This window comes from Ochotona princeps, chromosome 8, assembly GCF_030435755.1.
Source record: "Ochotona princeps isolate mOchPri1 chromosome 8, mOchPri1.hap1, whole genome shotgun sequence".
In the NCBI taxonomy this organism is placed as follows: Eukaryota; Metazoa; Chordata; class Mammalia; order Lagomorpha; family Ochotonidae; genus Ochotona; species Ochotona princeps.
In genome coordinates this window covers 35,029,936-35,043,458 of record NC_080839.1, presented here as the reverse complement: position 1 = coordinate 35,043,458, position 13,523 = coordinate 35,029,936, and the positions used below count along the sequence as shown (strand labels likewise).

At 41.6% G+C, this 13,523-nt stretch overlaps 1 long non-coding RNA gene across 1 annotated transcript in view; it reads right to left on the bottom strand.

Annotated features, from left to right (window-relative positions):
* Nucleotides 1-13,523, bottom strand: part of LOC131480925 (uncharacterized) — a 143,593-nt gene that overhangs the window by 107,990 nt on the left and 22,080 nt on the right. The window contains exon 2 of the long non-coding RNA XR_009245890.1: nt 1,513-1,641. This is a non-coding gene — a long non-coding RNA (uncharacterized LOC131480925). The remainder of the gene's footprint in view (nt 1-1,512; nt 1,642-13,523) is intronic.

Sequence of the window (13,523 nt, the reverse complement as noted above, 5' to 3'; positions counted from 1 at the left end):
CACACTGAAATACTGCCATATCCATATATTACTTGACTTCTCTGAATGACTGTTTTACTATTTTAAAATAAGTGTAATTCTTTTTTTTTTTAAAGATTTTTTTTTATTATTATTGGAAAGCCGGATATACAGAGAGGAGGAGAGACAGAGAGGAAGATCTTCCATCCGATGTTTCACTCCCCAAGTGAGCCGCAATGGGCCGGTGCGCGCCAATCCGATGCCGGGACCAGGAACCTCTTCTGGGTCTCCCACACGGGTGCAGTGTCCCAAAGCATTGGGCCGTCCTCGACTGCTTTCCCAGGCCACAAGCAGGGAGCTGGATGGGAAGTGGAGCTGCCGGGATTAGAACCGGCGCCCATATGGGATCCCGGGGCGTTCAAGGCGAGGACTTTAGCCGCTAGGCCACGCCGCCGGGCCCAATAAATGTAATTCTTAACTCTTGAGACTTTGAGAGGGTTAAATGAGACAGGATACAGGCATATTATTTGTCACATAATAAGTGATGAAAATGTGGCTTTTTATTAATATGTTAAAATGTGGGGGTCCTGTTCAACTTGCTAATCCTCCACTTCCAAGTGCTAGGATCATGTTTTTATCTTAAAGATTTATTTATTTTTATTGGAAAGTCAGATATACAGAGAGGAGAGATAGAGAGGAAGGTCTTCGTCCGAATGTTCACTCCCCAAACGGCCGCAACGGCTGGAGCTGAGCCAGTTTGAAGTCAGGAGCCTCTTTCAGGTCTCCCACGCGGGTGCAGGTTCCCAAAGCTTTGGGCGGTCCTCGACTGCTTTCCCAGGCCACAGGCAGGGAGCTGGATGGGAAACAGGGCCACTGGGATTAGAACTGGCGCCCATATGGAATCCCGGCGCGTTAAAAGTGAGGACCTTAACCACTGCGCTATAGTGCCGGGCCCCCAAGTGCTAGAATCCTACATGGGTGCCGGTTCATGTACTGGCTACTTCACTTCTGATCCAGCTCCATGCTGATATCTTGAGGGAGCGGAGGAAGATGGGCCAAAACCTTGGGATATTGCACCCGCATGGGAGATGCAGAATAAGTTCTTGGTTCCTAGCTTCAGATTGGCTTGGCTCCAGCCAATGTGGCCACTTGGGGAGTGAATCTGCAGATGACAGATCTTTCTGTCTCTTCTTTTCTCTGTAAATTTGCCTTTCCAAAAAAAAAAAAAAATCTTTCAAAAATGTGAATTTTAAAATCCTTCCTGAAGCAGATGCCAAGATGAGATTCAATGTGCTAGAAATTATAACAGGGGACTACTGTGAAAGAAAATGGGGATGAAGGCAGGGAGGTTAAGTGAACCCTTCAGGTCATGAAGTTTGATCTTGAGTGAAGGAAAGAGGGAAGAAAGAAATATTGAATGAAAGACTCATAAATCACCATGAATTTCTAAGAAATTCTGGCAAAGCTACCGCACAGTCCTAGAGCCAAATTCTGCCCATCAAAACATTGTGCACCTTCAAGAATAAGCATACTTCAGTAACAAAGCCAACTCACCAACAGGGAACATTGCATGGGATGCTCAGACTTGTACTGTGACATTTCCAAGGCAGCTGAGACTTTCGGGGGCATGTTCTCATGGGCATCTCCATGCACACCTTTCAATAAACCATGGGGTTATTTCTTCTGGATGGGAAAAGGGGAGAGGAAAAGAGAGGAGGAAGAAGGAAGAGAGAGAGAGAGAGAGAGAGAGAGAGAGAGAGAGAGAGAGAGAGAGAGAGAAAAGAGTTGAATACATAAACTTAATACAAATTCAGGACATTAAGTTTATATATTTGTTTTATTTTATTTTTTAACATATCATTTTTCAAGACTCACTTATTTAAGCGAGACAGAAAACACAAATTTCAATCAACTGCCTCACTCTCCAAATGCCTGCAACGGGCCATGGATGGGGACAAGGGTGGAAGCCAGGAACTCAGGTCTCTTCCATGGGTAGCAGAAGCCTAATTACGTGAACCATCACTATTGTCTATTACAGTCTTAATGCCAAGAAGTCAGAGTTAGGAGAGGAAACAAGCACTGAGCCCAAACACTCTGATGTGTGATGTGGGTGTCCTAACTGGCAACTTAACCATGAGGCCAAATACCCAACTCTATATACTTATTTAAAAAATGGAAGTGACATCAAATTCATGCCATGAAGCACCATTTGAAATTCTGAGATGATTCTTAGTATAATTAAAAGCAAGTGATAACAATAAACAACTTTTAAACACTGCCTTTAATCAAAGTTTTCTAACATAGAGTTGACTTTTATGAAAAACGAGATCCTGGATTTTCTTAAAAATTTATTACACATCTTTTCCTTTCTTCCTTCAATTTACATAATTAAATGGTTCTTTAGTTTCTTTCTCATCTTGCGATTCTTTGAGAATCTCAGGGAGGCCCATCATCTTCTCCCTTCCTAAAATGCATATGCATTCATACACTATAAGGGATACAATTCCAGTGGCTTTCTGCAGCTTCAAGTGCTTATCAAGGGCTGACACGTGCAAGATTCGGGGGCCTTTCAACAGTAGTCAAATTCACAAAACTATTCATCTATAAGATCTTGAACTGTCTGCAATTCTTGGACTACATATTTCTGTAGACTAAGGCAATCAATCAATTATTCCTATAAAGATCTCTTATTTTTCTAAGGCAATATTCCATCAAGTTATACTGCTGCATACACCCTGCATAGATATACATTTGATACATGAACAGAGTGATTGTTTTGTGTAAGAAGCTGACATTTACCCTTTCTTTTCCCCCATACAATTTGTCCAAGTGTGAGATAGAGTTTTACATGTTTAAACAGATCTCATGATGCCTTGGGATCCTATTCCTAATATTTTTTTAAAAAAACGACAATTGCATATGTTAACACCATAAACTCCTCCCCCATACTAATTGGTGTTTATGTTTAGGCCTCCCTTTTCCTCTTACTAGATGAAGATGCTGCAGCTCATCAATATACCAGTCTTGCCAAGGGAAACTTTAAATTATACAGACAAAATGAGCAAAATGGAAAGGTTCCAAAGCAAAGTTAGTCACCATACTGAACTCCCCTGAATACAGATCCTCATCTGGAAAGCATGGAAAATACAACATTCCTTACATAACTAATGTTGGAGGCAAATGAAGTGTCTGGGAAATGGGTGAATTCATTAGATCACAGGGAGCCAACTATTTGTTAGTCATGGACACCTCCAAGCATTCAGTCTCCAAGTCTCGTCCAACACTGCAGCCTTAACTCTGTTTTCTTGCTTTTGGAGCTGAGAAACTTTGAATTCTTCAAACTCACACTTCAACCTGGCTTTTTTTTTCTTTTCATAAGTTTAAAGAGCATGGTAAATGACAGAGGTCTGGAAACAATCTATCTCCGCCAAAGCTGGTGACCAATTAGTTGCTTGCCACTGACTGTCATTTCACTGCCATGAGTGCTGTGTTCTTGCAGCTTGGTGATAGACACACTGTTTATTTTCCACTTTACAGACTTTGCCAGGACTCTGAGTGCTGCACTGCTGCCTTTAATGCAGCTCTTCAGGAGAGCATGTGACAGGGGGAAAAGATAAAAGGCATTTGTGAGTGCAAAACGCCAATGCAGAGCCAACTTGTCTGGGGTGCAAAGCAAAGAGAATAGTTATTTTACTACTTCACCTTTTATTTTAATGCTTCTAAATGAAATTGTAGAAAACCCCAAGGCCGTGAGGTTAATGCTGAGACCTAAGTACTGTGCTTAAAGACTCAGAGAGTTATTCAGCTGTGGACAGCAAGAGCGTCACACACATCCACCACCAGCTCCGTAATTGTCTTTCATCGAGGAGCAACTTCCCAGCTTCCCCACCCAACTTTTATGATTCATCATATTTATTTTTTGTTTCCTCAAGCAACATCTTTTATTAGTTGCACACTCACTGCAGAAAATTTAATTTCTTCTAGAGAACAACAAAGCAGTTGATTATTATTATTGAGAATCTGGTACAACATCGAGTGAAATAAAATCTATAAGGCATTAAAATGACAGATTAGGCAAGAGCTGTATTCATTTACAAGTGTTAGAACATCATGCTAATGCCTCACAAGCACAACATAAAATGAAAATCAACTCTTTCATGCTGCTTTACGAAGGAACACCGCGAAGGCTCCCAGCAACACAAGCCCGAGACTCTTTTAAAGAGAAAATGTCCTCTGTAGCTTGTTCATCTGTTCATCCCTGACAAACACAGACAAAAAACACTCCTCTCATACGCACAGCCAGACACACGCCATGCTTATCCTTTGGTCATCCCGAACTAAACACTGCTAATCTCAGTAAGACCCAAAGCTTTCACGGGCACTGCATTGTTTTGTTATTTTATTTTGTTTTTAATGAAGAGGAATATCTCACATATTGGGCAACCTCGATTCTTTATATTCTACCTGGAAGCTGAAAACAAAACAGGAAAAAATGCTCTGGAAGCTGTAATCTGGGGTTATCAGTCCACACAATGACCCCCTTGACCCTCCATAATTCCTGTGTACTTTAATCACTCCTATTTTAGACATCATATTTATGCTTTATATTAGGCATTGTGGCTAAAGGCAGCAAAGAAGCAAATTACAAGAATGATAATGGAATATTATGCTAAAACTCCTAAATACTAGGGCAGTTATCCTACAAGGAAAAAGGACACAAAAATACAATAGAATGTCTCATATAATCCCCTAGGCCATCATGCTTGAGACTGTCTTTGTTAAGATAACTGGTCAAATAAGTTCTGTCTATAATACTAAGACGAGGACTAAACAGGCAAGGATGTCCACATCCCACATCAGAGTGCCTAGGTTTGAATTTTTGCATCACTCTTGATTCCAGCTCCTTGTCAGTGAGAAGCAGCAGGTGATACTCAAGACTAGAATTGCAGTCCTAGCTCCTGCTCTCAGCCTGGTCCAGCCCCATTTGCTGTAGGCACTTGGAGAACCAGCAAATGGGAGTGTTCTGTCTCTCTGAGTTTTAAAAACTAAAATAGGGCCTGGTGCGATAGCCTAGTGGCTAAAGTCCTTGGACGCGGCAGGATCTCATACGGGTACCGATTTGTGTCCTTGCAGCCCCGCTTCCCATCCAGCAGTAGAGGAAGAACCAAAGCCTTGGGACCCTGCACCTGCATGGGAGACCTGGAAGAGGATCCTGGGTACTGGCTCCTAGCTTCAGATCAGCTCAGCTCCTGCCTTTGCGGCCACTTGGCGAGTGAACCAGTGGATGGACGATCTCCCTCTCTGTCTCTCTTCCTCTCTGTATATCTGACTTTCCAATAAAGAAACAAATAAATCTTTAAACATAAAACTAAAATAGATCAGAAAAGACCAAATGGGTTTCATGTTTCTCCTACTTCTTGAAGAGTATGCAAACAGTCATGGAAAGTTCCACAAAACAGCTAAGTATATGAAATGTAAGTGCTTAAAGAAAGGATCTAACATTTCACACATGCAGGTCAATTTATTTTCTGACAACAGTAAGTGAAAAAAATGTGATCCTGACAGATATTCTGCATAAGGATGCATACCTTTGAGGATAGACGTGTAACCTGAAAATGTATTTATAAGGTATACGGATAAACCATGCACTTATATGTGTAATTATGCCCAGGCAGATAGATAGGACAACACAATTTATTAGCAAACTTCTAGTGCTCATTTACTACTCAGTTATTAGAAGGCTGCATTGTATGTCACAGCTTCCTTTCCTTGAACAGAGACAGAGGATACTGAAAAGTCTCATTGTGTGTGGGTCGATCACAAGTGGCAATGAAATAACAAGCATTGCTGGGGTGATCCTGCTAAATGTCTTCTCATGAGACAACAGACAGCAGGAGGTAAAAGAGCACAGGGTGCCCAAACTCTCATACACAGGGAGGCAAACCCCCACTGCTCTGGTGGTACCCTTGATACACTGAGCTTCCTGGGTTCCACACAGTATCTAGAGCACATATGATATTCCCACCCATTCTCCTCTATCCAGAGGAGCATCGTGGAATATAAACAAGTGAGAATGGAAACTTGCTAAGAATCGAAAAAGCATAAAGTCAAGGGATAACTTTTCCATTTTTGTCATCAAAAACAGATTCCTTATGATGCCTGAATGGGGGGGAGGAAAAGGTGGCTGAAGCAGCAGTCCTGTCTCCCTGTCCTAGCCACGTTACTTTCATTTAATTTTTTAAAAGACGTATTTATTTTTATTGGAAAGGCAGACTTTCAGAAAGAAGGAGAGACAGAGAGGAAAGACCTCCCACCCGCTGGTTCACTCCTCAAATACTCACAACAGCCAGAACTGAGCCAACCCGAAGCCAGTAGCCAGGAACCTCTGCCAGGTCTCCGATAGGGGTGCAGGGTGCCAAGGCTTTGGACCATCCTCTACTGCATCTCGGGCCAAAAGCAGGGAGATGCTTGGGAATTGGCGCATCCGGGACATGAACTGGTGCCCACATGAGATTCCGGGCATGCAAGGTGAGGTCTCTAACCACAAGGTAGCACTGGGTCCAAGCCATGTTATTTTGAGCAACCCACAAATATATCTATAAAAATATATAGATCTAGAATGTACTTACAGGTATTACTGTCACTAGGCCAGATAAATAAGGGGTGAAAGTTTCTGTAAAGAAGGGACCGTGAGACAGTTTCTGCGTTGCACAATTCTGAGGGTCTAGTGAATCTACATAGGATGAAGCCACCATAGGATGAAGAAAAATGTAAAATTGTAAAGTGGTAAATCTAAAACAGTATTCATATCAAAGAAGATAATATGATTTTCCATAGTCCCTGCATTTGAATTTCTTTCATTTCTGGACAATGACTTCTAGAACTTCAACAACCTCCTCTCATTTACAAGTGTCCTTAGATTTAATGATAAAAGGTACTCTACATAATAAGGCAAAGAATAAACTAGCATAAGTCACCGAATCATAGAGTAGCAACAGAAAACATTTCTGTCAGACACAAGTGAAAATGAAACGGCTAATAATGTGTGGGGCCATCAACATGAGCGATATACACGGGCCTCATGCATATGATGACAAATTTTGAATTAAAAAGCCACCACTACTTGAAGTGACTAGGAAATTAAAAAGAAAAAAAACCTGGAAAACACATGAATTTGAGCTCTGGCCCCTCCCTGCTGACAGACTGCTAATTTCTTGAACTTCGCCCAGGCTGTGTGTCCAACAGACCACATGGTGATTGCTAAATTGCCCACTGACCACAAGCTACAATCATAGGGGAAATCCTCATGAAAATTAACATCCCATTTAATACTCACCACATTTCCAGCCAACATTCTGTGTACCAGAAAGTCCTCAAACCGACTCCAAAACTTTTCAATTCCTGACAAATGCACTGGCCCCTCTCCAATGAGCTGGGCAGCAATCTGCTTTATGCTGGTGGGTGGTGGCAGCAGTACCACTGGTGGGCAAGCAGGTGGGTGGCGGCAGCAGTACCACTGGTGGGCGAGCACGAGGCAAAGGGGTTGTTTTCAAGGAGGAAGGACCTGGAGACATGTGGCCTTGGGAACCCACTCAGGCCCCAAGACCACCAACTTGGAGGGCAAGTGGAAGGGTCTTAGTCTTAACTGGTATCATTTTAACTATCATGATGCCATGTAATAAAAGATAAATCTTTGAAACATACATAGTAACAATTATTTGATTAACTTAATCTACCCTGAAGATTAAAAAAAAAGACTAGCATATTTAGACTACATTGCTATCTATGGGAACAAAGATGGTAAAAATACAGACCCTTGAGGGCTTTCTTAAAAAACAGAAACTACTGGGCCCGGGACAGTAGCCTAGTGGCTAAACTCCTGGCCTTGCAGGCCAGGATCCCATATGGGTACCGGTTTGTATCCCAACTGCTCTGCCTCCCACCCAGCTCCCAGCTCAGGGCCTGGGAAAGCAGCTGAGGATGGACCAAACCTTGGGACCCTGTACCCATGTGGGAGACCCAGTAAAAGCTCCTGGCTCCTGGCTTTGCATTGCCTCAGTTCTTAGGGAGTGAATCAATGGATGGAAAATCTTTGCTCTCTGTTTATCCTTCTCTTTGTAAATCTGACTTTACAATAAAACTTAATAAATACTAAACAAACAAACAAACAAAAAAGCCCAAGAATAACCACATTATTAAAATTGGTCTTTTCATAAGCTCACTCAAACTTTTATATTTGCTGGCCTTTGCTACATAACTCATACCACACATACTTTCACCACAACTCTGTGCCATTAACTCAAAAAACTTTTCTTTATTGTATTACATCTGCATTGGTGTGATTAATAAAGCTATTCTATGCCCATCTCCTCCCATTCACACTTTCTTTACGTTAAGAAAACATTACTTGCATTGCCTAACTAGTCTCTAAGTTCCTTTACACACACATTCTCATGGAAAGGTTAGTTTTCAGGAGAGGCTAAATGCATTCTAGATCTGTTTGGTTCAAGACCTCATTGTCATTAGACTTGCTCTTTTCTCTGAAATATTAGGTTTGCATAAATGATTAATTCCAATTGCACAACCTAAAGTTTAGTGTGGGATGGTGTCCTAGTGCTCCTCATGTTCTTTTTGTTGTTGTTGTTGCCATTTATTAATTACACTGCATTATGTGACACAGTTTTATAGGTACTGGGATCTCCTCATGTTCTTTCCTGTGCCTACTCAGGGTCTTTACATATACAGAGTATTCATGCCACAGACTGCATGATCATGACCATGTAATGTATATTTTATCCATGTAGGCATAAAATGTCGATTTTGGAAACAGAAAAATCTAACCAATGTCTAGGTTGGCATATTCTGACTACTCATTCCCTGTTCCCTTCGGTAAAGAAAATCAGCATAACACAGGCATGGGATGGTTTAACAGGAAGCAAGAGTACCTTGTTTCACATTTGCCTCTAAAACTGGAAACGTGACTAAGATTGGCCAAGTTATATATTCACTGGCACTCACCTGAAAAGGTGACAAGGCAGCTTTTAGACTTGATAATTTCCAATGTCCCTTCCATCACTAACTGCCAAGTTTAAGATAATTCTTTCATCGTATGCCAGAACAAAAAAACATCTATAGAATGACCAGGTCAGTCTACCTCACTTAGTATATGGCCAAGAAAACACTGGAACTAGGTTCCCATGATGTCAATGTTAGAAGCCTCTAGATGTGAAATGTCTAACATTTTGATGATTGAGCTTTTCTGTTTAACTATCTTTTTTGGGGGGGAGGAGTACAGAGGGGTTGTTTGTGAGAACACTTCCAAGAGTTTATTTAGTCTCTTTTAGATGCTTGTTCCCTCTGTCTTCAAGATATTTAGAAACTAAGGGTCTGCGAGTGATCTTGCAGTGATTGCCAGCCTAGGCACAAATGTTTCTGTCAGAGGACCTGGTTCAAGTCTTGAAGCTTATTCAGATTCCAAGTGCCTACCAATGTAACCCCCTCAGAGGCAATACACTCAAGGCCATGGATCCCTGCAGCCCACATGGCAGACATGGGTAAGTTCCAGGCTCCTGCCGTTAGCCTAGCCCAGCTCAGGCTGTTATATTTTAGGGGTAAACCAGTAGATGGAAGAGCTCTTCGTGTCACTCATTCTCTATCTCCCCCATTGAAAAATAATTTGTTGCTTAAAACTTCTTGGATTTTTGTCAGATTTATTACCCCTTTTTGGGGGTTTTAGTGGAGTTTAGCATTTCTTCATTACTGAGTTAGAGCCATGTGACCTATTTATCACCCTAGTCCTTTATCACCTACAGAGAAAAATGAAAAAGTAGAATGATTAAGAAGTTGTAATATGGCAATAAAAATGTTCATCTTCTAATCCTGCATTCCACTTAGTTTTGTATCTGTGTGTTATGTCTGTTTCATCCTCTAAAAAATGGGCTGAGTCTAAGTGACAAAAATATATACTACTTTGCACATATGTAGAAGGTTAATATGTGGAAGTCATCTAGATTGTAATCATGATACATAGCATCATCTGATTTTTATAGACACCCAAATGTGGTTTATGGAGTCAGGAAACAATCAACCACAAGAGTGCAGAGAAAGGAGAAGACAGGCTGCTAGCTGACCCCTCTTAAGCAAAATCAGACCAATAGACATTGGTCTATTGGGCATTTGGCAGAGTAGTTAAGAAGCCACTTGGGATGCCTATCAAGGCCTGGCTCTGCTTCTGATTCCAGCACCCCAATCAGGTACAACCTAGAAAGCTCTGGGTGACAGCCCAAGTTTTGGGCTTCTGCCACCCCATTCTCAGCCTCAGCTTAGCCAAGGCCAAGTTACTGTGGCCATTGTGCCAATGAACCACCAGAAAGGATCACCCTCTCCCTCGCATTATATCTCCCCCATTTCCTTTCTCTCTCTCTCTCTCCCTTTACCTCTTTTAGCTCTCTCCCTCTCCCTCCTCCTCTCTCTCTTTCTCTCATGTATGTGCATGCACACACTGGCCTTTCATGTAAGTAAGTTAAACGAACGTAAAAAGAGAAATTTATAAATTACATTTTAAAAGACTAGGGGTTATAGAGAAAATCAGTAAGAGCAGCAACGAGTGACACACAAAACAGGACAACTACAGCACCTTGACAATTCTAAGAAAGCTCTTGAAATCTCCTCAATGGTAGGTCAGATGACTGTTGGGTTAAGATAGCCAGTCAGGGGGTCATTTTTGTTCTTGCACAAGTAGAAACCTGTGCAAAGTTATAGGATGAGGGAAAGTAGTTTTAAATCACTCTGTAAAGTGATTTACAGGTATTTTCAGTTTTCCTCCAGTGGGCTGGGAGGACTTGGGACGAGGCCAGAAATCTGAAGAAGCAATAGATGCAACCAAAGGATGACAGGAGGAAGGATCAGAGCAGGCAACTGGCCAGGACTGAGTCCTAAGAAAGATGATGGCCAGGAAGACACATCCCACAATAAGCATGTTCAAGAACTACAAGAACAGTGACATCATACAGTCAATTTAAAGTCATTTTCTGTTCCATGATGTAATCCCTGTCTACTATTGGAAAATCATCAATAAATGCATGTTATGTGCAATAACTCATTTTTGTGGTGCTTGAGGGAATGAAACCAGTGCTCCAACGCAGCTGAGCATGGTAGGGACAATTCAGAGAAACCAAACTTTTGAGTTAAGAAAGGGATCTGGGATAATATTGCATTTCCCATTCCCTCTCCAAATCTCCAGAGAGACTTGAGACAGTCATATGTTGGGGGTTGAAGCCACTGTATATTTACCTAATGAAAAGAATGGTAGAATTTCTGGAGGGCATTTGTGGATTTTCAGAAGTTGCTGATTAGGACAAGACCAAGAGGGATTTTGTCGGACAGCAGCTTCCATAAATGGAACAGTCTGCTCCAGGGGTACTTCAGAAAGTTCCTGGAAAAGTGGAATTGAAGAAAAGTAGTTTTAGGGCAAGCATTGTCTCCACTTCCAAGCACAGACATCCCATATGGGCACTGATTCATGTCCTGGCTATCAACTTCCCATCAACTCTGATTGTAGCCTGGGAAAGCAATCGAGGATGGCCCAAAGCCTTGGAACCCTGCACCTAAGTGGGAGACCTGGAAGAAGCTCCTGGCTCCTGGCTTTGGATTGGCTCAGTTCTGGCGACTGCAGTAATTTGAGGAGTGAAGCAGCAGATGGAAGATCTTTCTGTCTCCTTCTCTCTGCCTTTTAAATGAAAGTAAATAAATTTTAAAATTAAAAAAAATTAAAAATTAAGGAAAAACGAACCTCTTTAAAAAATTGTAATTTATATTTAGTGTTTTGGGTAATATGCATATTTTAAAAGATTTATTTATTTGAAAGGTAGAGTAACAAGGAGACAGACACCGTACATACCCTGAGAAGGCGGGGCTCTCCTCTGCTGGCACATTTCACAAGTGCCTACAACAGCCATGGCCGGGATATGGACAAGATCATGGATCTCCCATAAGGATGGCAGGAGTCCAAGCGTGAGCAAAAGCCACCCATCAACCTTAGAAGGACAGAAATTTCCCACCCCCCCCTTCTTTAACAGCTTTCTTTTGCTTGACTTTCTATTTTTTAAAGTCTTTTATTAGTCCTGTATTTGCTATATAATTTTTACAAATCTATACAAACTATCTATCGTGTTAATTGTGCAGAAGAGCTATAAAATTTAATCTGGAAGAATACTGATAAATGGAAAGAATTGGGGGGAAAAGCAATTTAAAGACATTCAACATTTAAAATAAAACTTTAGAAATGGTGGAAGAGGGCTTTTTAAAAACATCATTGTATTTAGTAATTCCTTGAGAAAAACTAATAATTTGAACTAGTAAATATGTTAGCACTTTTTTTTTTGACACTTCTCCATACACATTCAGAGACTGTGTACTGCCAGAGCTGGATATTACAAGAACATGCTGTGAGAAGAAACTTGCCAAATGTGACAGCTGGAGGGGAGTACGTCCTCTGCAGAGTCCTAGACCTGGGACCCTTTTATGGTGCTGGCACAGGGAACAGGGATGGGCACTCATGGTGGCCTTTGAGCAGGGTCAGGGTTATTGAGGACAAGGTCAGTCCTGCCACCTGCAAGAATCACAGATGCTGGCCTGGCTCACTGGCCCCTACACCACTTTTCTCCGAGGGGTAGTATGACCTTACTGAACCGCAGTTCAGGGCCTATGGAATAAGGAAAAAGGTTCACCAGGAGCCACAAACCTGATCCTGGGCCAGACACAGGAGGCTTCTTCAGCACCCCAGGGAGATGCTGAGAACATCAGTAAGGAAGCAAGGACTGGCCCAGTCATGCTAACACTTCTGAATAACATACACAATGGGATGTGATGATGGTGGCCCAGCAGTCACCAGACAAGTCAACCTATTCTGATTTTCAAGGGAAAAATAAGCATTCTGAAGTAAAATAAGTTTAAGCAGGAGCTTTTCAAAGGGTAACATGGCCCAGACAATGTCGTCAAACTTGATGGCTGCGCTGGCATCTCCACATGGCATGTTAGGTATTAGGCTGGACCCTAATAAAACACCCTCTTTCTAGACTTAATATGGTGAATATTGACAATTTAGTACAATTATTTAACATGAAAAATTTCCAAAAAGTTCTTGTAATTAGTTAATCATGAAAAACACTGCACAGGTTTCAAAAATTTTAAATTAAAATGGAACTTTAATTCCATTTTTCCCTGACACTTTTCAAGTCCCCTCATACCAAATCATTTACTAAATGAATCAATAAGTGGATCTCACAGGTATCTAACTAGCAGCTATGATGGGTCAGGCGTTATGCTGAGAAAGATGAATATACCCGTCCAAAAGACAGTCGCAAATGGCTTTGAGTTGCCCTGGGAGAAAGAGACTTGAGTCACCAGCTATAACATAGTAGATAAACACTATGATTAAGGCTAATACAGGACACACCAAGAGCATATAGGTGGGTAGCCAGCCTTGATTTGCTAGGTAGGGGAGGAGGGAAAGAGGGCAGGATTTGGTTCTCAGTCAATAATGACATCAATATTGGCATTGGCAG